Below are 25,743 nucleotides of genomic sequence, written 5' to 3'. Positions count from 1 at the left end.
CCCTTCCCCCGATTTACGATTTTTTGACGATAAATCGGGGGAATTGGTATTGTATCGTGGCCCTAACGATTTTTGACGATTTAAAATATATCGGACGATATTTTAAATCATCAAAAAACGATTCACATCCCTAGCCAACACTGTATCTCCGACACTAGCAAAGATCGTCAATCTATCCCTAGAGGAAGGATCCATGCCAGACGAACTAAAAGGAGCTATCGTAAAACCAATTTTAAAAAAGAAAAACAGTGACCCACTTAACCTGAGTAACTACAGACCAGTGTCGAACCTACCTTTAATTGCAAAATTAATAGAAAAAACTATACAAAAACAACTAGCCGATCACCTAGATAACAATAACATCCTATATCCTTCACAACATGGCTTTCGAAAACACTATAGCACAGAGACACTTCTGCTTGCGCTGACAGATAACATTATGAGGGGATTTGACAATGGTAAACATTACATCCTAGTGATACTAGACCTGTCAGCGGCTTTTGACACTGTAAATCATGCCATACTTTTAAATAGGCTAGAAGAAATAGGTTTAAATAACACAACAATCAAGTGGTTTAGATCATTCCTTAATAGATATTTTCAAGTTCAAATTAAAGATGCTACATAAAAAAAAATAAACCTTCAAACAGGAGTACCACAGGGATCCGCCCTATCTGCCACACTATTCAACATATACCTGCTACCACTATGTCATCTGCTAGCTGGTCTGGGAATCACACACTATATATACGCTGATGATATCCAATTAATTTTACCCATTGACGATACAATTGAAAAAACATTAAACTTAGCCAATATGTAAACTGGTTCGATAAGACTTGTCTTGAGCATCGGTATATTAAAAAAACTTAAATAAATAAATAAAATAAATATGTATCTAGATATCATCAAACAGCTCCTAAACCAAATGGAATTAGTAATCAATATAGAGAAGACAGAATTCCTACATCTAGAACGGAAAAATATGGAAATCAAACAGAGCCCTATCACACTCAAAAACAACCAACAATTAATGCTAGTAAAGAAAGTACGCAATCTAGGAGTAATAATTGACTCAGAACTAAGCTTAAAACAACATATATCCCTAAAAGTAAAGGAAGGATACGCTAAACTCATGGTCCTCAGAAGACTCAAACCACTTCTAACCAAGCTAACCACTACTACAAGCATTGATATTTGCAAGCACCGACTACTGTAATGCCCGTCTACTAGGTCTACCATACACCTCATTAAGACCATTACAAATTTTACAAAACACTGCTGCAAGAGTTTTAACCGGCAAAAGTAAAAGAGAACATATGACTGATACACTGGCTGAATTACATTGGCTGCCCATTGAACAAAGAATACATTACAAAACACTATGCACCATACATAAATTAATAGATAATGATAACGCAGACTGGTTAAACACAGCCCTTTGTGTACACATCCCTAACAGGAACCTAAGATCAGCAAACAAAGCACTGCTAACTATCCCATCAGTCAAAACTGCAAGACTAATACAAGTAAGAGAAAGGGCACTATCATTGGCATGACCCATACTATGGAACTCCATGCCCTTGGAGTTAAGATTACAAAGAGACAGCAAAACCTTTAGAAAAAGTTTAAAGACCTGGCTCTTTAAACAAGCGTTTAAAAAAGAGAAGGGGGAATAGAATAAAATGCCAGGGCAGGGCAAAGCACGAACAATCAAACACCCACACACGCACTGCAGGATCCACTAAGGGTGTAGTTTTTTATTAAATAACGCATCACTAAAGTTACAAGTTTAAAGATAGTTTTGTACTCAAAGCTGAGAATGACCTGGACATGATTCATCACATGTAACAATTAAACATTTATAACAAACTATGTTACCGAACCTTATGGCACCTATGTAAACTGACAAATTTTAGTATCATTACTTTTATGTGCCTTATTGTAAACTGTTGTGACGGTCCCTGCCGAACGACGGTATAGAAAAGATTTAAATAAATAAATAAGGCTCGATATGGGTATTTTCTAGCTCACGCCTGTTATTGGATCTTTAGCCACAATTATAATTTTGCAATATGAAAAAATGATGAGTAGAAAAATCTAAGTTTCTGAGGGCATTTTTAACAAGGTCAAAACTCCAGTCATGGGTCAGATTGGATAATGGGAGCATGCACAGACTGAAATGTGATAGTTAGGTAGAGACCTTAGTTAGCAATATTAGCTCTCTAGCCTATGACAATTCATCATAAACTATTTTAATCTTGACAGATGATTACATATGAAAGCCCAGCTAAGGGCATATAAAATATAAAACATATGCAGAGGGATCTGGTCCTTCCTTCAATTGGTCTGCAAGTTAAAAAATTTAGCACAGTGGTTGACAGGGGTGGTTCTTTCATTAGGTAGAGTGAGACAGCCACCTCAGGCGGCAAAATTTTGGAGCAGCAGAAATTGCCCTCCACAATGCACTGTGGCGGCTGCTTCACTTAATGAACCAGAACAAAATCATTTAAAAATGCAGCAAAGCTCCCTGGACCCAGTGTTTGATGTCACTGAGGCACACAGGCTCACACTGACCACACTATCTGCTCTGCCTCGTGCTCGAAAGCTTCTGTTCATCAGGGCTGAAGGTGGGATCCTGCTCCAAGCTTATCCACAGCATCTGCTACCTGTTTTCTGTCTGCTACAGGTTCAGCTGCAGGCACCGGCATCTTGAAGTAAGCAAAGCCTTTGCCTTATTATCATTGTCCTCCAACGTTTGCTCCACATGACGGCGGCTTGTAGGAAGGGAGGCGGCCGAAGTGGGAGCGGTCCGAGAAGACAGGAGAAATGAGGCAGCATTGCAGCACATTGAAGGCATTGAGCAGACCCTTTTTCGACAGCAGCACTACGGGGACAAACACAAGTCTGAATGTAACCAAACACTGACTCTGGCTTCTTCCTGCTCCTCAGCCTGGTTAAGAGGTGCTCAGAGTCAATGGTACCAGTCATCCATTGCCCCTACCATGTGACACGGGCCAGCCAATGGCATTGGTAGCCCCTGTCACATGGTAGGGGCTAAAGACCACCGGCACCATTTTGGTTAGTGGCAGATCACTCCCAGGCCCCCGCTGGACAACCAGGAGTTTTTGTGAGTCTTGGGGGGGGGGGGGGGGTCTGGAGGGTGGCACAATGGGGGCAAGGCAGGGTGAGGCAGGGGCTGGGCAGAATTTTGAAGGGGCACTTTTTGCCACTTCAAAATTTTGCTGCCTGAAGCAGCTGCCTCACCCTGTTTCATTGGCTTGCGAGCGGCGGCAGCACCTCCTAATGGTTGGCACTCTAGGCCCAGACCTAGCTTGCCTAGTGCTTCCGCCAGCCCTGCAGGGGAGATATGACACAGACCTTCAGATACCTGAAAGGTTTTAATGATACAAAATTGTCAAACCTTTTCCATTGGAAAGAAATCAATAGAACTAGAGGTCATGAAATGAAACTCCAGGGAAGACAACTCGGAACCAATGTCAGGAAATATTTCTTCACAGAGGGGGTGGTGAATGCTTGGAATGCCCTTCCAGAGGAGGTGGTGAAGACGAAAACAGTGAAGGAGTTCGAAGGGGCATGGGATAAACACTGTGGATCCCTAAATGCTAGAGGATGGAAATAAAGAAAAGAGTGCATGGGGTAACTTGCTGGTTTGGCAGTTGCTACCCTTAACAAATAACAGTATCAAGGTGTAATGCTCTCTGCTTCAATGGCAGTGGGAAAGGGGAACTGGATTCAGACAGCAACCAACGAGGGCCTTGACTTTTATGGTTTGGGGAACAAATAAACATGGGGGTAACTTGCTGAGCTTTTACCACCCTTAATCATTAAGCCTAATACGTTTGATGCGGCTCCATCATTGCTCTCTGCTTCCACGGCAGGGGTTAGGGAAAACTGGATTGGGACAACATCCGAGGGCCCTGACTATTAGGGTCTGGGAAACTGATAAGCATGAGGGTAACCTGCACAGTGCAGCTGATACTGGCATAAGCTTGCTAGACAGATTGGGGGATTAGTTGGTCCTTTCTGCCATCATTTCTATGTTTCTATTGCAGAGAAAGAGGCATGACCAGCGGCGGATTCCCAATGAAGACTGGCTCGGGGATTCGCCGCCCAGGCCGGCCCAGGAGATACCACATGGTCTGCCGAGCGGGGCTCTGTCACGGCCGTGCTCGACAGACCACGCGACTAGCTCGACCAGCCCACCGGGGGATGCCCGATCCCCCGATAGGCCAATCCACCCCTGGGCATGACACACCCCCTGTACTGTTGACAGAAATTGTCTGCCTTTGCTTGAGTTGCTAAAGTCAGCTAAACTTTTTTTCCCAGCTCAGATATCAGAGAAAACTCAGTTCTTAATACCAAAACATTTATTGAGTGATGAACACTGACACTCACTGCGAATAACATGGTATCAAGGATAGCTACGCAAACAACAGAACATAGTACAGCTCTGATGAGATTCTCCGAAAGCCCGGTAGTCAGAGGCAGACAAATTGAAGCTGTAAAAAAAGCTGTTGCAGAGGATTTGATTTGTACAATACAGTCAACACTGCATTGTACAAATCAACTTCAGCAGCCAGTGGGATGTGGTCCAGTGGCCACTGCCAGGTCAGATGCCCTCTTTGGCCACAGTAGGATACATTCTGCAGCAGTAGCTTGCCAGGCATATTTCCATCTTCACCCGCCCCTGGAATAGGGTCAGCTGGTGGTCACTGGGTCATGGTGTGGGCAGCAGCAAAAGTCACATTTAAAGAACATCATCTCTTGCTGCTGCAGAGCCAATCATGCAGTAAAAGCTGTGAGATCGGCTCTGCAGCAGCAGGAGATGATGTAGGCTTAAATGCAACTCCTGCTGCCAGTGGGGAAGCGGGGTAGTGTTGCTTCTAAGCATTAGATCAGGCAGGGGTTTGGTTTATCCCTGCCCAATCTGCTGTCTAAAATTGGAATGGCAAGCCATTTTTTTAGGGTGGCATTTGCCATCCTATAGTGATGCCTATGGTGATAGGAGAAAATAATAATACAAAAGAATAGGCCATGCTCCTTCACTTTGCAGGAGACGATGTATACCAATTCTTTATAAGACCTTACCAGATACAGGGGACAGTACTGATTACACTAAAGGTAAAGCAGTTCTGACAACATACATTAAACTTTTCAGAATGTAGATTTTGAGCAATAGATGTTCTCCGAAGTCCATCAACAAGATAATGAAAATATGGTTGAATTTCATTTCCACTTATGCCGCCTGGCATTCTCCTACAATTATGTAAACACATATCAGGAAATAGGCAAATTATCCATTTCTCATCTCCTAAACTAACATGGCATTTTCTGAGGGAACCCGATATCACCAAAATCCTGGATTCTGTGAGAGAAGCGAAGTTGTAGAGACACAAACTCACGCTGCCTCTCACTTTTCCAGCTCTTGCCACTTTCCCGATACCCCTCACTGACAGATCTGCTCTCGAGTGCTACAAATGTGCTGGAATTTTCTCTCAGGCACTGCATTGACATTGCTGTCTAGTCAACATATGTTCAGCTTTCCTTTCAGAGTGTTTTTCTATTACAGGTACATGCTGAATAAGAGTCAGCAATGATTAATGAACCGACTTTGAGTGCCATCATGCCATCCTGGAAATGAGAAGGTGGGCAATAGGTTGGTCAACACAGCACTGCAAAGCTGTCATTTCTGACTAGAGATGAATCCTCTTCAGGTCTTTAATCATTTGGGCAGGTGTCAATACAACCATACCTGTGAATCTAGATGTCCTACAGGTAGGTAGGGGAATGTTGAGGACAGAAACATAGGAAACACTAGCAAATGAGACAAGTTCATAGAGAAAAGCAAGGTTTAGGGCAGGCAAAGGTCTAAAGCCAGGATGACCAAAACAAGGCCGGAGCAGTCACTGGCAGATGATGCTGCCACGACTGGAAGCCATGACGGAGGAGCAGGAACTATAGCTGAAAATATTGACAGTGTCCAAGGCTTCTTTCTCCTCTTCAAAATGGGGAAACGGACATGCACAATGTAAGCCAGGTAGCCTGAACCAGGAGAAGCTGGGCCTTTGACCCAGCCCCAGTTTTCTTTGGTAAAATCTGAGGCTATTACCCTTAATGCAAAATAGACAGCAATAGAGGCATTATGAAAAACATTGTTAGCACAATATGCTCAGCTGTTTGTCTGTTAATTCTATGGTCCAGGCTTTGGAAATGAAAAATTCAGAATGTCAAAAGAAATTGCATGTTTGCAAAGTAAAGATGCTTCCGAATAAGGAAGCTTCAGAATAAGGAAATCTCCTTGATTAAAGACTGTGCTTCAAAATAAGGAAGCTTCAGAATAAAGAAGTCTCCTTGATTAAAGATTGTGCTTCAAAATAAGGACGTTTCATAATAAGGAAGTCTCTTTGATTAAAGACCGTGTTTTACGACATAATAAACTGGAGAGCTTTGAGAATACATTAAGCAGTAAAATCTTCATTTGATTAACTTTTCTAAAATGAAAAAAAATTCCCTAAATGAAATATTTAATAAATATCTCTTGGAAATTTTAAAGATATCATCTAATGCCCCAGTTGCCAGGATTTTCTATTTACTAATGCCGATAAAGAAGCTAAGTCTGAGGATAAGCAGGGACTACCATTGACTTCATCAGATAAATGAGATTTGACTGCGCAGTGCAGGCTATCCCTGCAATGGTTTCATATCACAAAAAGGATACAGAGAAGAAGCACGAAGACCCGAGTTTTACAGTTCAAAAACACAGACTTTGATGAAATGGGGAAGTATCTGGAGGAAGAACTAGAAGGCTGGGAGATCAAGAGAGATGTGGAACAACAGTGGACCAAACTAAAAGGAGCAATTACCAAGGCAACTAATCTATATGTTAGAAAAGCAAAAGAAAAATGAAAGTTATCTGGTTCTCAAAGGAGGTGGCTGACAAAATAAAGGTTAAAAGAACAGTGTTCAAGAAATATAAAGGATCCCAAAGGGAGGAGCACAAAGAAGAATATCTAGTAGAACTGAGGGAGACAAAGAAAGTAATCAAGACAGCAAAATGTCAAGCAGAAGAAAGGATTGCCAAATATTAAGAGAGGTGACAAAACATTTTTCAGATACATCAGAGAAAGGAGAAACGTTCAAAGTGGTATAGTGAAAATGAAAGGTGAAAAGGATCAATGTGTGGAGAGAGATGAAGAAATAGCAGAAATATTAAACGGTGTTCACTAAAAAGGACCCTGGAGAAGGACCGTCGCTAGTTAACAAAAAACTGGAGGGGAGTGGAGTAGATGTAACTCCGTTTACAGTAGAGAATGTATGGGAAGAGCTGGGGAAACTGAAAGTGGACAAAGCCATGGGGCCTGATGAGGTTCATCCCAGGATACTGAGGGAGCTCAGAGATGTACTGGCGGGTCTGCTGTCTGACCTGTTCAATAGATCCCTAGAAACAAGAGTGGTGCCGAGTGATTGGAGAAGAGCGGTGGTGGTCCCACTTCACAAGAGTGGGAGCAGAGAGGAGGCTGGTAACTACAGACCGGTTAGCCTCACCTCAGTGGTGGGAAAAGTAATGGAGTCACTGCTGAAAGAAAGAATAGTGAACTATCTACAGTTGGAAGATTTGCTGGACCAGAGGCAGCATGGATTCACCAGGGGAAGATCCTCAGACAAATCTGATTGACTTTTTTGACTGGGTGACTAGGGAATTGGATCGAGGAAGAGCGCTCGATGTCATCTACTTGGATTTCAGCAAAGCTTTTGATTGGTCCCGCACAGGAGGCTGGTGAATAAAATGAGAAGCTTAGGAGTGAGTGCCGAGGTGGTGGCCTGGATTGCAAACTGGATGACAGACAGAAGACAATGTGTGATGGTAAATGGAACTTACTATAAAGAGAGACCGGTGTTAAATGGAGTGCCACAAGGATCGGTGTTGGGCCTAGTCCTGTTCAACATCTTTGTGAGCGACATTGAGGATGGGATAGAAGGTAAGGTTTGTCTTTTTGCTGATGACACTAAGATCTGCAACAGAGTGGACACGCTGGAAGGAGTGGAGAGAATGAGACGGGATTTAAGGAAGCTGGAAGAGTGGTCGAAGATATGGCAGCTGAGATTCAATGTCAAGAAGTGCATATGGGGTGTGGAAATCCGAAAGACCTGTATTCGATGGGGCGGTGAAGGGCTGATGTGCCTGGAGCAGGAGAGAGACCTTGGGGAGATAGTGTCTAACGATCTGAAGTCGGCAAAACAATGTGACAAGGCAATAGCTAAAGCCAGGAGAATGCTGGGTTGCATAGAGAGAGGAATATCAAGTAAGAAAAGGAAAGTGATTATCCCCTTGTACAGGTCCTTGGTGAGACCTCACCTGGAGTACTGTGCTCAGTTCTGGAGACCATATCTCCGAAGGGACAGAGACAGGATGGAGGCAGTCCAGAGAAGGGCGACCAAAAAGGTGGATGGTCTTCATCGAATGACTTATGAGGAGAGATTGAAGAGTCTAAATATGTACACCCTGGAGGAAAGGAGGAGCAGAGGTGAGCCAGAGTGTGTAAGTGAGAGTGTATGTTTGTGATTGATTGCATATGTGTGAGATAGAACATGATTGTGTGCATGTCTAAGAGAGAGAGCACATGCGCATGTCTAAGAGAGAGAGAACGTGATTGTGTGCATGTCTAAGAGAGAGAACACTGGTCAGGTATGTGACTGATATGACAGAGAGTGAAAGACGGGTCAGTGAGGTGACAGAGTGAGAGACTAGTCAGGGAGGTGACTGGTGTATATGTAAGAGAGACTGATCAGGGGGGTGAATGGTGTATGAGAAAGAGAGATTGGTCAGGAAGGTGATTGTTGTGTGTGGGTGTGTGAGAGAGATTGGTCAGAAAGGTTACTGTTGTGTGTGTGTCTGAGAGAAAAATTGATCAGGAAGATGACTGTTGTATATGTGTGAAAGATTGGTCAGGGAGGTGACATTTTGTATGTATGTGTGTGTGAGAGACTGGTCAGGGAGGTGACTGGTGTGTGAGAGAGAGACTAGTTAGAGATGACATGTAAGAGAGACTGATCATGAAGGTGACTGCTATGTGTATGTGAGAGATTGATCAAGGAGGTGACTATTGTATGTATGTGAGAGAGATTGGTCAGGGAGGTGACTAGTGTGTTTGTGTGTGTGTGTGTGTGTGTGTGTGTGTGTGAGAGAGAGACTGGTTAGAGAGGTGACTGGTGTGTGAGAGACAGAGACTGGTCGTGGGGGTCTAACTGGTGTGTGTGTGTGTGTGTGTGTGTGAGAGAGAGAGAAAGAGAGAGAGAGAGAGAGAGACTAGTTGTGGACCTTAAGGAAGAAGACCATAAGGACAGAGCTTCAGCAGCCACTGCTGCTTCTGGTGTATACTATCGGCCTGCAGGGGAAAGGAGCAGGAGTTGTTGGAGAGTGTAAGTAAAGGTGGCTTTTTATTTTTCTTGATTGACTGCCATTTTAATTATTGGGTATTATGTGATGTGTCTGCTGTTTTGAAATAGTTTATTGATGTTTGGAGAATTTTTAATATTTTTTATGAGTTTTTAATTATTGGATGTTATTGTATTTATCAGTTGTTTTGAAACATTTATTCTGTTTATTAATATAGTTTTATAAGAACATAAGAAGAACATAAGAAAATGCCATACTGGGTCAGACCAAGGGTCCATCAAGCCCAGCATCCTGTTTCCAACAGTGGCCAATCCAGGCCATAAGAACCTGGCAAGTACCCAAAAACTAAGTCCATTCCATGTAACCATTGCTAATGGCAGTGGCTATTCTCTAAGTGAACGTAATAGCAGGTAATGGACTTCTCCTCCAAGAACTTATCCAATCCTTTTTTAAACACAGCTATACTAACTGCATGAACCACATTCTCTGGCAACAAATTCCAGAGTTTAATTGTGCGTTGAGTAAAAAAGAACTTTCTCCGATTAGTTTTAAATGTGCCCCATGCTAACTTCATGGAGTGCCCCCTAGTCTTTCTACTATCCAAAAGAGTAAATAACCGATTCACATCTACCCGTTCTAGACCTCTCATGATTTTAAACACTTCTATCATATCCCCCCTCAGTCGTCTCTTCTCCAAGCTGAAAAGTCCTAGCCTCTTTAGTCTTTCCTCATAGGGGAGTTGTTCCATTCCCTTATCATTTTGGTAGCCCTTCTCTGTACCTTCTCCATCGCAATTATATCTTTTTTGAGATGCGGTGACCAGAATTGTACACAGTATTCAAGTTGCGGTCTCACCATGGAGCGATACAGAGGCATTATGACATTTTCCGTTTTATTCATCATTCCTTTTCTAATAATTCCCAACATTCTGTTTGCTTTTTTGACTGCCGCAGCACACTGCACCGACAATTTCAATGTGTTATCCACTATGACACCTAGATCTCTTTCTTGGGTTGCAGCACCTAATATGGAACCCAACATTGTGTAATTATAGCATGGGTTATTTTTCCCTATATGCATCACCTTGCACTTATCCACATTAAATTTCATCTGCCATTTGGATGCCCAATTTTCCAATCTCACAAGGTCTTCCTGCAATTTATCACAATCTGCTTGTGATTTAACTACTCTGAACAATTTTGTGTCATTTGCAAATTTGATTATCTCACTCATCGTATTTCTTTCCAGATCATTTATAAATATATTGAAAAGTAAGGGTCCCAATACAGATCCCTGAGGCACTCCACTGTCCACTCCCTTCCAATGAGAAAATTGCCCATTTAATCCTACTTTCCGCGATGGCCTTATCTTCTCTAAGTGCCCCTTTAACCCCTCAATCATCTAACGATCCAACTGACTCTCTCACAGGCTTTCTGCTTCGGATATATTTAAAAAAGTTTTTACTGTGAGTTTTTGCCTCTACAGCCAACTTCTTTTCAAATTCTCTCTTAGCCTGTCTTATCAATGTCTTACATTTAACTTGCCAATGTTTATGCTTTATCCTATTTTCTTCTGTTGGATCCTTCTTCCAATTTTTGAATGAAGATCTTTTGGCTAAAATAGCTTCTTTCACCTCCCCTTTTAACCATGCCGGTAATCGTTTTGCCTTCTTTCCACCTTTCTTAATGTGTGGAATACATCTGGACTGTGCTTCTAGAATGGTATTTTTTAACAATGACCACGCCTCTTGGACATTTTTTACTTTTGTAGCTGCTCCTTTCAGTTTTTTTCTAACAATTTTTCTCATTTTATCAAAGTTTCCCTTTTGAAAGTTTAGCACGAGAGCCTTGGATTTGTACACTGTTCCTTTTCCAGTCATTAAATCAAATTTGATCATATTATGATCACTATTGCCAAGCGGCCCCACCATTGTTACCTCTCTCACCAAGTCCTGTGCTCCACTGAGAATTAGATCTAAAATTGCTCCCTCTCTCGTCGGTTCCTGAACCAATTGCTCCATAAAGCTATCATTTATTCCATCCAGGAACGTTATCTCTCTAGTGTGACCCGATGATTCATTTACCCAGTCTATATTGGGGTAATTGAAGTCTCCCATTATTACTGCACTACCAATTTGGTTAGCTTCCCTAATTTCTCTTAGCATTTCACTGTCCATCTCACCATCTTGACCAGGTGGACGGTAGTATACCCCTATCACTGTAGTCTTCCCTGACACACAAGGGATTTCTACCCATAAAGATTCAATTTTGTATTTAGTCTCATGCAGGATGTTTATCCTGTTGGACTCTATGCCATCCCGGACATAAAGTGCCACACCTCCTCCCGACTGCTCCTCTCTGTCATTGCGATATAATTTGTACCCCGGTATAACACTGTCCCATTGGTTATCCTCTTTCCACCATGTCTCTGAGATGCCAATTAAGTCTATTTCATCATTTACTTCTATACTTTCTAATTCTCCCATCTTACTTCTTAGACTTCTGGCATTAGCATACAAACATTTCAAAGTTTGTTTTTTGTTTGTATTTTTATTCTGCTTTTTAATTGATAGGGATAAGTTAGAATTTTTTAGGCTCAGGTGAGTTTTTAGTTACAGGCACTTGGACTACTTTTCTAATTATTGGAACCTCACTGTTGGGATGCCCTAATTCTAATGCATCATTAGTATCCTTTAAAGATACCTCTCTCCGAACCATGCGCTGCTGAGCGACTGTCGGCTTTCCCCTTTGTTCTAGTTTAAAAGCTGCTCTATCTCCTTTTTAAAGGTTAGCGCCTTTGTCTCTAGGAATGTACAGACAAAAATTGAACTGGAAACAGCAAGAAGCCATGCTCTGTATGCAGTGTAACAATGGAAAAACAAAAACATTAACTTTATGATCACTTTATTCTGTTTTTGGTGAGGGTCTGTCTGTATTTTGCATGTGTGACCAAGATAAGGGTATTCTGTAAGCTTGTATTTTCTGTGTAGGGGTCTACACAGCTTGCCTTGCTCTGTTTTCTTAATAGGAGGTGTATTGGTGTTTAGGACCAGGTGTAATATTTGTAGTGTTGCCTTTTCGTAGGTAGGGTTATTGCTGTTTGAGTGTGTTCCATAATACAGTTGTAACTTTGTGCAAATTAGTTTGTGCTCATTATTGCAGATCCTGGGAGTGTGTTATGTGCTATATTTAAATTTCCATTTCTCCAGTTTTACACTGCATGCAGAGTGGCTTTTTTGGGTTTCCATTCTGGTTCTGTCTTCATATTTGTAATTTGTGGTCTTTCTATATTTGATGAAGGTTGGTTGTGTGTGTGTAAGTAAGGCTATTATGCCTGGTAATAGAGGGAGTTAGTGTTGCTGTTACTGAGATGACACCAGAACCAGAACATCTTTTTTCTATGGTGAGTTGTATGGGGAATGTCCAAATTTAATTCTGCAGTCATTGCTGGGGGTCAGGGGATTCCTGTGGATGCAGAGTATATGTTTACATTTAGCCCCGTGATGGTCACATGTTCAGTGTGTCATGCATGTGAGAACCATCTGTAAGGTGTGTCCCGACAGGAAAAAGGTTGAGAATCACTGGCCTACAGTACTACAAACTGGGGCACTGTTTTTTGGAAAATTTTCTTGCAAGCATAATAATAAGTATCACAATGTTAAATGTGTTATTTTTTATCCTGTGCAATTAACATTGTTTTTTAGTGACAAGTTTCTTCCGTGACCCACTGAAGTTTCTCCTTCAAGGAGGGTAGTAGAGCCCCTAGGATGACATTTCATATACCCTGTCTCCTGTGATTAATATGGTGTCTTGTTTGTTTGGGCTTGTTTTTCTGTCTCACATGCTTTGATTTCATTTGATCAGACAATATGATCCACTCCTCAATTTTGTGGACTTTTGTGTATAGAATGCTTAAATTGTTTAATTGCAAAGCATTTATTTTTCCTTAATATTTATCTCATTTGATTATTTTTGCTAATAAGATTATTCTTGTTTGTAATTTGTAAATTCAGAAATAAAAAGTTAAAAAAAAAGAAAACTCTGGAAACAGGTTTAGCAGAACTGGACTGGAGACAAAGAAATGAGCATGAGATCTTCTTGTGCACAGGACTGCTATGGGCTCACCTAGTGCTGCAGGCTAAAAGCTGAATTAGCATTGCAATGCACACACACAGAAACCTATTAGCAATTACCTCTCTGCAAGTGTTTGGTTTTGTGCTATACAATCTGCTATGGTAATGACTAGGCTGTAGGCAGTCTATAGAAGTAACAAAGCAGATACCTCATGTCTAGGTATGTTAACTAGGAGTTCCTGGTAAAGGCAAGGCCTAATCATCCAGGTAAAGACTGAAAGAAAAGCACAGTTCGAGTGAGGACTTGCAATGCAGGAAAGCCCCCAAGCAAGACTTCCAGGCCCTCCCTGTGAGAAAAGTTTCCTCTCTATTCACAGTGAGGATTCACATGGAGGGCTGGGGTTAGTTCACACACATACATACAAGTGGAAATACAAAAACAAAATCATAGAAATGAGTTTTTGGAAAAATGTTGCACTCACCTACTCTGCTTCCCGGAGCCAGGTAGAAAATTCCTTGGCCTCATGCTCATTGTTTCCCTCTTTCTGTGGCCTTGAGAGGGGATGCCCTGCATTCAGAATTCATGAGGATGGGGTGCGCTCTGACCTTATGCTGGCTCTGTGTGTGCTGTCAAGACATGGGGAAGGGACTCCAGGACTGCACTCTCTTTTTCACTGTTTCCAGGACCTAGAGCCAGGATTCACTGCCCTGCCCTGAAGAAAGGATGCACACTGCTCATTGCCATGTTTACAGCAGCCTCTCTCATGGCTATCTCACAGCTTTTATTTTACTTTTTTTTTTTTTTGGACCACGTGTCACTTTTCTTCTTTAAACACAATTTCTCAGCAAAATGTTGCCTTTTACTTTTTCCAAAAGCAACAAGAAGTGCTCTTACTAAAAGTCCACCTAAATAGGGTGAATTCACTATTAAAAAATACAAATAGAAGCCTGAAATGAATTGCAGAATATTATTCATTAGAGATGTGAATCGTGTGATCGATCGTCTTAACGATCGATTTCGGCTGGGAGGGGGAGGGAATCGGATCGTCGCAGTTTGGGTTTTTTAAATATCGTGTAAATTGAAAACCGGCACACTAAAACATCCCTAAAACCCACCCCGACCCTTTAAAATAAATCCCCCACCCTCCCGAACCCCCCCAAAATGCCTTAAATTACCTGGGGTCCAGTGGGGGGGAGGGGAAGGGGGAGGGCGGGAAAACCGGCACACTATAACAACCCTAAAACCCACCCCGACCCTTTAAAATAAATCCCCCACCCTCCCGAACCCCCCCAAAATGCCTTAAATTACCTGGGGTCCAGAGGAAGGGTCCCGGTGTGATCTTTTACTCTCGTACCTCCGCTGCATTGTAGAAATGGCGCTGGCGCTACCTTTGCCTTGTCATATGACAGGTCAAAAGTAGCGCCGGCGCCATTTTGTTTTTTGTCCCCCGACGTCAGGAGTGTAGGAGATCGCTCCCGATCCCCGATGGACCCCCAGGGACTTTTGGCCAGCTTGGGGGGGCCTCCTGACCCCACAAGACTTGCCAAAAGTCCAGCGGGAGTCCGGGAACGACTTCCTGCATGCAAATCGTTTTTCCATATGGAAAAACGATTCGCGGTAGGAGATCGCTCCCGGACCCCCGCTGGACCCCCAGGGACTTTTGGCCAGCTTGGGGGGGCCTCCTGACCCCCACAAGACTTGCCAAAAGTCCAGCGGGGGTCCGGAACGACCTCCTGCAGTCGAATCGTGTTGCCAAATGGCGCCGGCCGTACGGCAACACGATTCGACTGCAGGAGGTCGTTCCGGACCCCCGCTGGACTTTTGGCAAGTCTTGTGGGGGTCAGGAGGCCCCCCCAAGCTGGCCAAAAGTCCCTGGGGGTCCAGCGGGGGTCCGGGAGCGATCTCCTACCGCGAATCTTTTTTCCGTACGGAAAATCGATTCGCGTGCAGGAAGTCGTTCCCGGATCCCCGCTGGACTTTTGGCAAGTCTTGTGGGGGTCAGGAGGCCCCCCCAAGCTGGCCAAAAGTCCCTGGGGGTCCAGCGGGGGTCCGGGAGCGATCTCCTATGCTCCTGACGTCGGGGGACAAAAAACAAAATGGCGCCGGCGCTACCTTTGACCTGTCATATGACAAGGCAAAGGTAGCGCCGGCGCCATTTCTACAATGCAGCGGAGGTCCGAGAGTAAAAGATCACACCGGGACCCTTCCTCTGGACCCCAGGTATTTTAAGGCATTTTGGGGGGGTTCGGGAGGGTGGGGGATTTATTTTAAAGGGTCGGGGTGGGTTTTAGGGTTGTTTTAGTGTGCCGGTTTTCCCGCCCTCCCCCTTCCCCTCCCCCTTCCCCCGATTTACGATTTTTTGACGATAAATCGGGGGAATTGTTATTGTATCGCAGCTCTAACGATTTTTGATGATTTAAAATATATCGGACGATATTTTAAATCGTCAAAAAACGATTCACATCCCTATTATTCATTACTACTTTTTTTAATTATCGGCTCTGAGCTTGCTGCAACTCTGCTGTTAGGGTCCTGCTCTCCAAATGGGTTTGTTTTTCACACATCTTGTCAGGAATGAACCTCATTTGTAAGCCATGACATGCTGGGGATGATCTCAATCCCTCAGATTTAATACTTGCACTGTACCAAAGAGAGCCTCCTTCTGGAGTTCATAAGCTGCAGTCTTAACAGGAAACATATCAAGATGTGCTTGAAAATTCTTCTTAATCAGACCAGTGGCACCCAATATGATTGGGACTATTTCTGTATCTTTCTGCCACATTTTCTTGGTGTCTGGTTGAATTTCTTGGTACTTTAAGAATCATTGTTTTCTCCATACTATCTACAGAGTAATTGCTAGGTACTGACACCTCTATCAGCAATGCTGTTCTTGTGTTCTTCTCCTGGTTTTGTGCATCAGTCTTCCTGTCAGCGGGAATAGGAATGTCCCAGGTGATCACAACCTTGTCATTCTCTTCTATTGTATTAGGGTTGTGCTCCCAATGTTTGATGATATGGCAGTGTTAGAATTGCTTACACAGCTTCCAATGAATAAGCTGTGCTACTTTATTATGCCGCTCTGTATACAGACCCTTTTGACATCAGCAAGTCACATCCCATGACGACACGAATAACTATTTCCAGTTCCGTTTCGCAGAATCTGCTGGCTATGAGCCGTCTTGTCCACAGTCCACTATCCTGCCACTACCAATCTCTGATCCATAGTTTGAACTCACCCCTTCTCAACCATTTTTGTGTTAAATCTTGAAGCAGGTGAACTTGCCGAAGTAGCTCTCTGTACCTCCCACTGTACTTATGCTTGTGCCAATTATCCTTCCCCAGCTGCTGATCTGATTCTCTTGCCTTGCTAATTCTCTAGCTTCTTTATCTTCTTGTACTGGTGGAACTTCAGTCATTCCCTTTTATTCACCAAAACAATTGTCCTAGCTTAAGGGCCAAGACTGAGGGTGGTGGCTCGCTTTCATACGCCTGCACTATTTTAGTATTTGGGTTCATTGATGCCATTAAGAATGCCTGAAGGCCGATTATGGTTGCTCTATAAGTACAATCAGTTTCAATAAGTTCCATAACACCTTCATCCGTAGGGATGTAAAATCTCAGTGTACTCTGGTTCTTATAAATTACCTGATGGGCTAGAGGTTCTTTCTTGTTATTGTATCCAATTCTTCATGAAACCAGTCCACTATTCCATTGATAATGCAGGAATTGCAAGCTGGTTAATACCTTATATCAAATTTTGAGCTGTTAAGGTACTCTTCAATATCAGCTTCACTATCCTATAATATTCTTTACTGATATTTTCTCTCACTACTTTATGCTGAATCTTTCCACCTTCTTCTACTCCCAGATACCTCTATATACCTTCTTCCCCCAGTTCATTTAAATTGCAGTCTTCAGTCAGGAAGAGGTTTTCAGTTTTGCTTAATTTTCCTTTAAAGAACGTTTCCTTAGCACATTTGTCCAAGTCAAATATCATCCTGATGTCATCTAAGAAATTCTTCACCACACAAAGTTGTTCTGCTAAATGAGCATTACAACAGCTGCAGAGTTTCAGATCATCAACAGAGGAGATTGGTCACTCTAGGATTAAGACTCGTTCCATGACCCAAGGAGTTAATGAGACCATTTAGCTGGTTTAATGCCAGATAAAACAAAAGTGATGTCAGGGAATCTCCCTGAAATATTCCTCACTGGACCTTAACATTGGAGATGACATACTGTCCATCCTCATAACTCAGGTGGAGTGGAGTCTGCCACATTTGCATGTTGAACTTGATGTACTCTGCCAGTACAGGATTCATTTTTTACATTTCAAGTCAATTTATTATCTAAGAGTGTCAGATGCTCTCAAAGGATTACAGGACAGCTAAGTGAAAGCATCGTGCACCACAAAATTGTTGTCCAACACAATATAGTAATAATTTCAGAAACATATATATACAAGACATAGGAGTGAAAATAAGGAAACTGTGCTACTACTGGTAACAAACATATTTAACTTCTTTGTTGCATCACACCTGAGGATCAGCCTGAACACCTGAGGAAAGAAAGTTTTAAAAGGATCATTTTCTTTTATAATTATTTCTTTTATAATTATCTTTGGAAGACTCTTCCAAAGATATACATATATATGCAACTCTTCCAAAGATATATACACACACACACACATTATACTTACCTGATAAGAGTTCCCTATTAGCAGGTACCAGTACCAGACAAGGAATAAGAAATCCTAAATGGAAAGCTGATGTAGGAAACAAAAGAGTTTGTTAATATTATTTTCTATTGTAAAATAATACTTTCTGCCTTAAATGTTTCTTTTTGTACCTCACAATAATTGGAACTACTGAGTTATGTTGTTTTCTTGGCAGACAAACTGTTAAATAAACTGTTTCCTTTAAGTTTACATTCAATTTTTCTGAATATTATACTTTCAAAGACTCTGCCTTCCCTCTCTACCCCAGGAGACTGGTTGGGTGGGTTGCAGTCCCTTGTTTCCTGGTTTTGGAAGACCCAACAGGAAGGAGAGCAAAATTTTGTGGACCTAGTGGCTCCCAGAGTAACACCAGAAACCCCATATCCTAATAGTCACCTTAGCCACTGTAGCGGGAGAATCAGTACCCAAAAGTGGTAGGGTACCTATGGAACTGAGATATTTGAATGTCTCTATCATATCCTTCTTCTATGGTCTTTTTTTCTCCTCTTCTCTAAAGCATGCATACTTAGGTTTTGTCTTTCTTCCTAGGGCCTGTGGTACAGGCTGCACACCATTTTAGACTGCCTTTACTGATGGGCCTTATTCAAAAGATACCTTTTCCTGTTTGGGCCTTCAAACACAATTTTGTCTAACTAAGATTTATGTCTAAATTCTTAAGGAAATGTGGCCTCTGTTGTATATAATTTCCTGAATGGAACTTGTCAATGAGAAATGGATCTCTGCTCCTATTGTAAGACAATTATAATATATATATGTATGTAACCAGGTTTCACTTTCATTCACTCACTGTATGTTCTTTTGGTCTAGCTACAAAGAGATTTGTTCGGGAATTCTTGGATGCTCTGTGGTATTTTCTCATCATGTTGTAGTGAGTTAGACTGCAGTCAACGCACCATACTCTGAAATGAAGTCCAAACTTTTCTTTTTTTTTTTCATCAAGAACACGATGGATAAAACTTCAAACCGGGTGTTTAATATAATTTAATTCCTTTGTGCCACTTATTCACACCTTTACTGAAATGCACAACTCCCTTAGCATTTGTCCTTCTTGTGCAGTAACTCTGAAACATTCTTACATACCAATAAATTCTCAGTGCTATGATAAAGTTCACATTACTCATTCCTAGACCTTTGAAGTTGGTCCTCTTTAATGGAGCAGGAAATTAACTGGTTTGAAACATGCCACTATTTAGGAGTTGGCAATGCTCAACTAATGAGCTGGAATAGCTCACATATTCACAGTGGTGATTTTCTACCATCCCATGCCAAGTCACCAACCCAGAACCCTTTTGAACTTGTTCCCTTTTCCCCACTAGGAAAAAGTGGAAAGTGGAGGCTGCCAATGGACCCGACCCAGTACATTTTTATTAGAAAATTACCACTGCAAATTCAGTATCTTTGTTGTTTGATTCAATTCAACTTTCTGCGACTGTTTCGCAGACCTCCCAAAACATATACAGGCAGGTCACATATTTTGTTACCTGGTCTCGGATGACCCGTTAAATTCTTGATATTGATATTTAACTTAGTTCACTGTCTTGGAGATTATGCCAGGGCTACTAACACCTGAAACCATTTGCTTCCATATATAGTCCTTAGCTGCCAGGGATTCTTCTTGTGGAAACTCAGTCAAAGAACAAACTATAATTCTCACAGGACAACTTCACTAAATGTATTTTCTTCTACACTGAAGGACCACATCCACTGCTGTGGTCATGCCTCTGCTATTTCACTTTCTGTTCCTGCTGCCACCTCTGTTTCCTCCTGCTCCTCCTCCCTCTTTTTTTCCTTTTTCTTTTCCTCTTCTATGGACTCTTCAGCCTCCTGCTTCTCAACATATGGCTCTCCTCTGTGCTTCTGGGAGTCCATGCCTCCTCCCTTTTCCTTCTGTAAAACCTTCCTTCCCTTCCCTCCCCATGCTGTGCTTTCTTCTTCTATTTGCTCTCTACATGACCTGCTTGGTATGTGGGTTGTCCATCATCCCCACATTCTGGCCTGACAGCTTACAGTGGGTCTCTGGCCTGGCATTCCCTCCTCCTCTGTCCCGTCTACTGCATCATTGTTGGCCTCCTTGTAGTAACCTCAACTCTGCTCTTTACTCCTCTCCCTCTGCTTCTTTCTACACTCTCCCACATTAGAAGCAGTGGCAGAAAAGAGGCTATGGTCTCTAATCCTGTCTTTCTTAGATCATAATTAACCTTTTCTGTTAGTGTATTTTTATTCTTCCAGTTCTCTGATCAGCACAATGAACCAGGCCCATAGCTGGGCTTCCTTTTATATTCCTCAGAAGACAGAAGGAGGAAATTGGGGTCAGCAGGAATGAACATGCTTCGTTTATCATGGTGAGAACATTAATGCTTATGTTAAATAACATGCCCAAGCAGGCACTAAATAATGTGCTCACACTACTCAAGGTGATCCACAAACACCAATACAACCCAAGAGCCCTCTTCAACTTCGTCACCAAGCTGACCCAACCCATCCAAACCCCACCCTCCAATGAGATCAACTCAATAACATGTGACAAGCTAGCACAGTTCTTTTGGACAAAACCACCAAACTAATAACTTCCAACCCTCAAGCAACCAAGGAAACACTGAACCCCCAGCCCACCACTGTCCCCACTTGGATCACCTTTGAACCCACAGCCTCCACCGAGATAAAAACCATCATATAAAAAATAAACCCAGCCACCTACCCCCTTGACCCTATACCAATCAAAACCTTGAAAATAATCCCAGATATCATAGCCAAACCTATAGCTGACATCATCAACGTATCGCTAGAGCAAGGAAACTTCCCCGAGGCCCTTAAATGCGCCATCATCAAACTTATACTCAAAAAATCACACCTTGACACTGCTGACCCCACCAACTTCAGACCCATATCGAACCTCTCTTTTACCTCAAAAATCCTTGAAAAAATGGTAAACCATTAACTCTCCGAACACCTGGAAACCCAAAAAATACTATACCTATCCCAACACGGATTCAGAAAAACACTCAGCACCGAAACACTCCTACTTACCCTTACCGACTCAGCAAGACCTCTGACACCGGACAATCCTACCTTCTTATACTACTTGACACTGTTAACCACAACACCCTCCTAACAAGACTGAGTGAAATTGGACTAGATGGCACCACAATCAAATGGTTCAGCTCCTACCTATCAAACAGAACCTACAAAGTAATCCTCAACAACAAGGAATCAAAACAATTCCCCCTTTCACACAGCATCCCTCAAGGATCATCACTCTCCTCCATTCTTTTCAACATCTACATGCTCCCACTATGCAAACTCCTCACTGACCTGGGCCTTTAATACTTTGTCTACGCCGATGATGTCCAGATCCTCATCCCTATGAAAGAAAACATACAGAACACCCTTCTAAAATGGAGCTCCATCCTTACCCAAATACAAAAATTCCTCTCCCAAATAGCACTCACCCTTAACCATGCAAAAACAGAAATCTTACACATCTCTAACAAACCCCCAGCATGGAATATTCAAGACGGACCTTCCACGCAAAGCACGAGCCATCTCGTTACAACTGCAAGAAACCTAAGCATCACCTTAGACTCCCAGCTCAACCTGAAACCTTACATCAACACCATAATAAAAGAAGGCTACTTCAAACTACAAGTCCTCAAAAAAATCAAACCACTACTACTCATTCAAGATTATCGATCAGTACTCCAAGCCCTCATTTTCTCCAAACTCGACTATTGCAACTCCATCTTCCTTGGGCTCCCAACCTCCACTCTCAAGCCCCTGCAACTACTCCAAAATGCGGCAGCCAGATCCCTCACAAACAGCAAAAGCTCCAAACAAATCACCCCCATACTAAAAGACCTCCACTGGCTCCCCATAACACAGAATTCAATATAAAGCCCTTACCCTAATGCACAAGTCCCTTAACAATGAAAAGACAGACTGGCTAAGGGACTGTTATTATTTATAATAGTTGTGGGTGGATCATTGGGCCAGTGGCAGATGACCACACCCACGGGGGAAGATCCCGAGGGACCACCGGTCAGGCTCAGATTTGGGAGACAGACACATACTAGTTCTTTTATTAAACTGTTTTAGAGAACCACCAGAGGTGGCAGTAGTGAGCTGGAAGAGCCCGGCTGGGCTGTAGTCCCTCAGGCACTGGAACAGCGATCCCAGGATGGCTGAGCTGTAGAGAAACTGAGATAGAGAGTAGGCAGTGTATGCAGAGTTCAGGAACAGAACCTTGATGGTAACACTCACACAATAGTCTCTTGGAACAGCTCAGGAGCTGGAATGAAGTAGGCCCTCGAGGAGCGAGTACCTGGTTCCAGGGAAAGCTCTGAGAGAGAGATGGTAAGTCACTGATGTTGTAGGCAGCGGTCACTTCCTGGCAGAAGTTATATTCAGTAGCAGGTCCAGGAACGTGGGCCCTCGAGGAGCGAGTACCGGTTCCAGACTGCGACCTGAAAAGCAAAAGAGAGAGCAAGACCCCCGAGGAGCGGGTACCCCTGGTAAAGTACGAGGAGGCAGAGTAGCAAGGTAAGCGGAGAGCGATACCTGGAGGCAGCTAGGTAGGAAACCCTTTGCTAACTCAATTAGCTAGCAAAACAAGAGACCTTAAATATCTGGCGATGATGACATCATCTCAGGGGGATGCCCATGAGGTTCGCGCCACAGCTGGTACTTGAATCGGGGCAGCGCTGCGTGCGCGCCCTTAGGCCTCAGGAGAACAAGGCGGAAGGCAGTGTCTAGCCGGTCCGGGGACGCCGGAGGAGGTTGGCAAAATGACGCCGCAGCAGCCAAGCTTCCATCAACCAAAAGAGGGAGTCACCAAACAGGTGAGGTGGGCGGAGTGGAGACGTCGGGCAGCGACAGTCTCAACAGGGACACCCTTCATCCTTACACCTCCCAAAGAAACCTATGATCCAATAACACCGGACTACTTTCCATTCCATCCAATAAACTGGCCCACCTCGCCTCAACGCGAGAATGAGCAATTTCAATAGCAGGCCCCGCACTATATAACAAACTACCAGCAAATCTCAGAATGGAACCCTAATCACAGAACTTCAAGAAATCACTAAAAACATGGCTATTCCAAAAAGCCGGTACAGCTAACAGTTAACCACATGTCATCCCCAACATCCAATACCAAACAGAACTTTAACCCCGCTCATAACCCACAATGATAACTTTCAATAGTCAAATCGAATGTTAGCTGTTATATTGTTAAGATAAAAAATCGCTTTTATTTTACAATGTTATAATTTTATACGTTACAAAACCATACTTCACTGTAATTTTACAATGTTTCAATGTAAAGATAGTATGACCTGTTATCACACTATCTCACTAGATATTATGTAAACCGATGTGATACTCTTGGGTGAATGTCGGTATATAAAAATAAATAAATAAATAAATATGACTTTAGGGTGTGTTTTTCCATTTTTACACCCACTAATAGCATGAGCACATTGGGGTAGATTTGCAGAGGTATGTGCCGGCATACATGTGGGTGCGCTACCCAGCATGCACACATGTATGCTAGATTTTATAACATGAGCGTGCAGGCGTGCACATGTTATAAAATCGGGGGTCTCTGCACGCAAGGGGGTGCACAATTGTGCATTTTGCATGCGCCGAGCCGCACTGCCTTCCCCCGTTCCCTCCCAGGCTGCTCCGAAATTGGAGCGGCCTCAGAGGGAACTTCCCTACCCCCCCACTCCACCTTCCCTTCCCCTTCCTCCCCCACCCTTTCCCCCTACCTTTTTCTTTTCTTTTATGAGCATGCCGGCCAATTTGCAGTAAAAATATAAAAATGAAGGTCCTTATATATAGTCAATTTAGCCAAGACGTCATCCTTTGATGAGTTGTATATATATGAGTTGCAGAATAGATCTATGTATAAGCAATTGAGACTTATGAAATTGTCAAACATATCTTTCTTTCTTTTACTAGGGTATTAAGAAATAGCTAAACTATGGATTAAATCCTAGCAGTTTCCTAAATGTTGCTTTAGAATGTTAATCATTGAACACTATTTTGGATTAATGGCAATGATTCCTTTGTGAGAAAGGGAGGTTTTCTGGAAAAAAAAAAAAAAAGAACAGATAGAATTCTATATCCTGAGGTCTGGGCACAAGTGAGATGAGCCTACAACACAATGCAAATCACTGAAAATTGCTTTCTGTTTCCCATTTTTTAAAATTTGGTAGAAATTAGTGCAGAGGGAGTGAAAAGGGGTCAGCATAGAAAACTTTCCCTGAACAAAGCAAAATGCAGTAGTAAAATTAATAATTTCTCCTGCAGTGCCCACTCTAGTTTTACATCCAATATGTAATAGGGATGTGAATCGTTTTTTGACGATTTAAAATATCGTCCGATATATTTTAAATCGTCAAAAATCGTTAGGGCCACGATACAATACCAATTCCCCCGATTTATCGTTAAAAAATCGTAAATCGGGGGAAGGGGGAGGGCAGGAAAACCGGCACACTAAAACCCCCTAAAACCCACCCCCGACCCTTTAAATTAAATCCCCCACCCTCCTGACCCCCCCCCCCCCCAAATGCTTTAAATTACCTGGGGATCCAGCGGTGGTCCAGAACGGCGGCGGTCCGGAACGGCCCCCTCAATTGAATCCTTTTGCCTTCAGCCGGCGCCATTTTGCAAAATGGCCGCCGCAAAATGGCGGCGGCCATAGACAAAAACGATTCGACGCAGGAGGTCGTTCCGGACACGAATCGTTTTCCGTATGGAAAATGGCGCCGGCAGGAGATCGACTGCAGGAGGTCGTTCAGCGGCGGCCCGGAACCCCCGCTGAACAACCTCCTGCAGTCGATCTCCTGCCGGCGCCATTTTCCGTACGGAAAACGATTCGCAGCAAGAAATCGCTTCCTGAACCCCGCTGGACTCCCAGAAACTTTTGGCCAGCTTGGGGGGGCCTCCTGACCCCCACAAGACTTGCCAAAAGTCCAGTGGGGGTCCGGAACGACCTCCTGCGTCGAATCGTTTTTGTCTATGGCCGCCGCCATTTTGCGGTGGCCATTTTGCAAAATGGCGCCGGCTGAAGACAAAAGGATTCAATTGAGGGGGCCGTTCCAGACCGCCGCCGTTCTGGACCACCGCTGGATCCCCAGGTAATTTAAAGCATTTGGGGGGGGGGGTTCGGGAGGGTGGGGGATTTAATTTAAAGGGTCGGGGGTGGGTTTTAGGGGGTTGGCTCACGATTTTAACGATTTTTCACGATATTTTTAAAACCCAAACGGCAACAATACGATTCCCTCCCCCTCCCAGCCGAAATCGATCGTTAAGACGATCGAGGACACGATTCACATCTCTAATATGTAAGTCATTAGAGTACAGAGAGTTAACATGAAATAATTTATTGCATTGAAGTATACACTTCAATACAGTTTAGGATTCTATTGACTGGAAGTTATATTTCTCCTTTTCTGTATGCAGAACTGAAACAGGCAACACAGTTCTAGACTGGACTACACAGCCAATCA

This window comes from Rhinatrema bivittatum, chromosome 13 (assembly GCF_901001135.1).
Source record: "Rhinatrema bivittatum chromosome 13, aRhiBiv1.1, whole genome shotgun sequence".
Taxonomy (NCBI): Eukaryota; Metazoa; Chordata; class Amphibia; order Gymnophiona; family Rhinatrematidae; genus Rhinatrema; species Rhinatrema bivittatum.
This window is presented reverse-complemented; position numbering follows the sequence as displayed.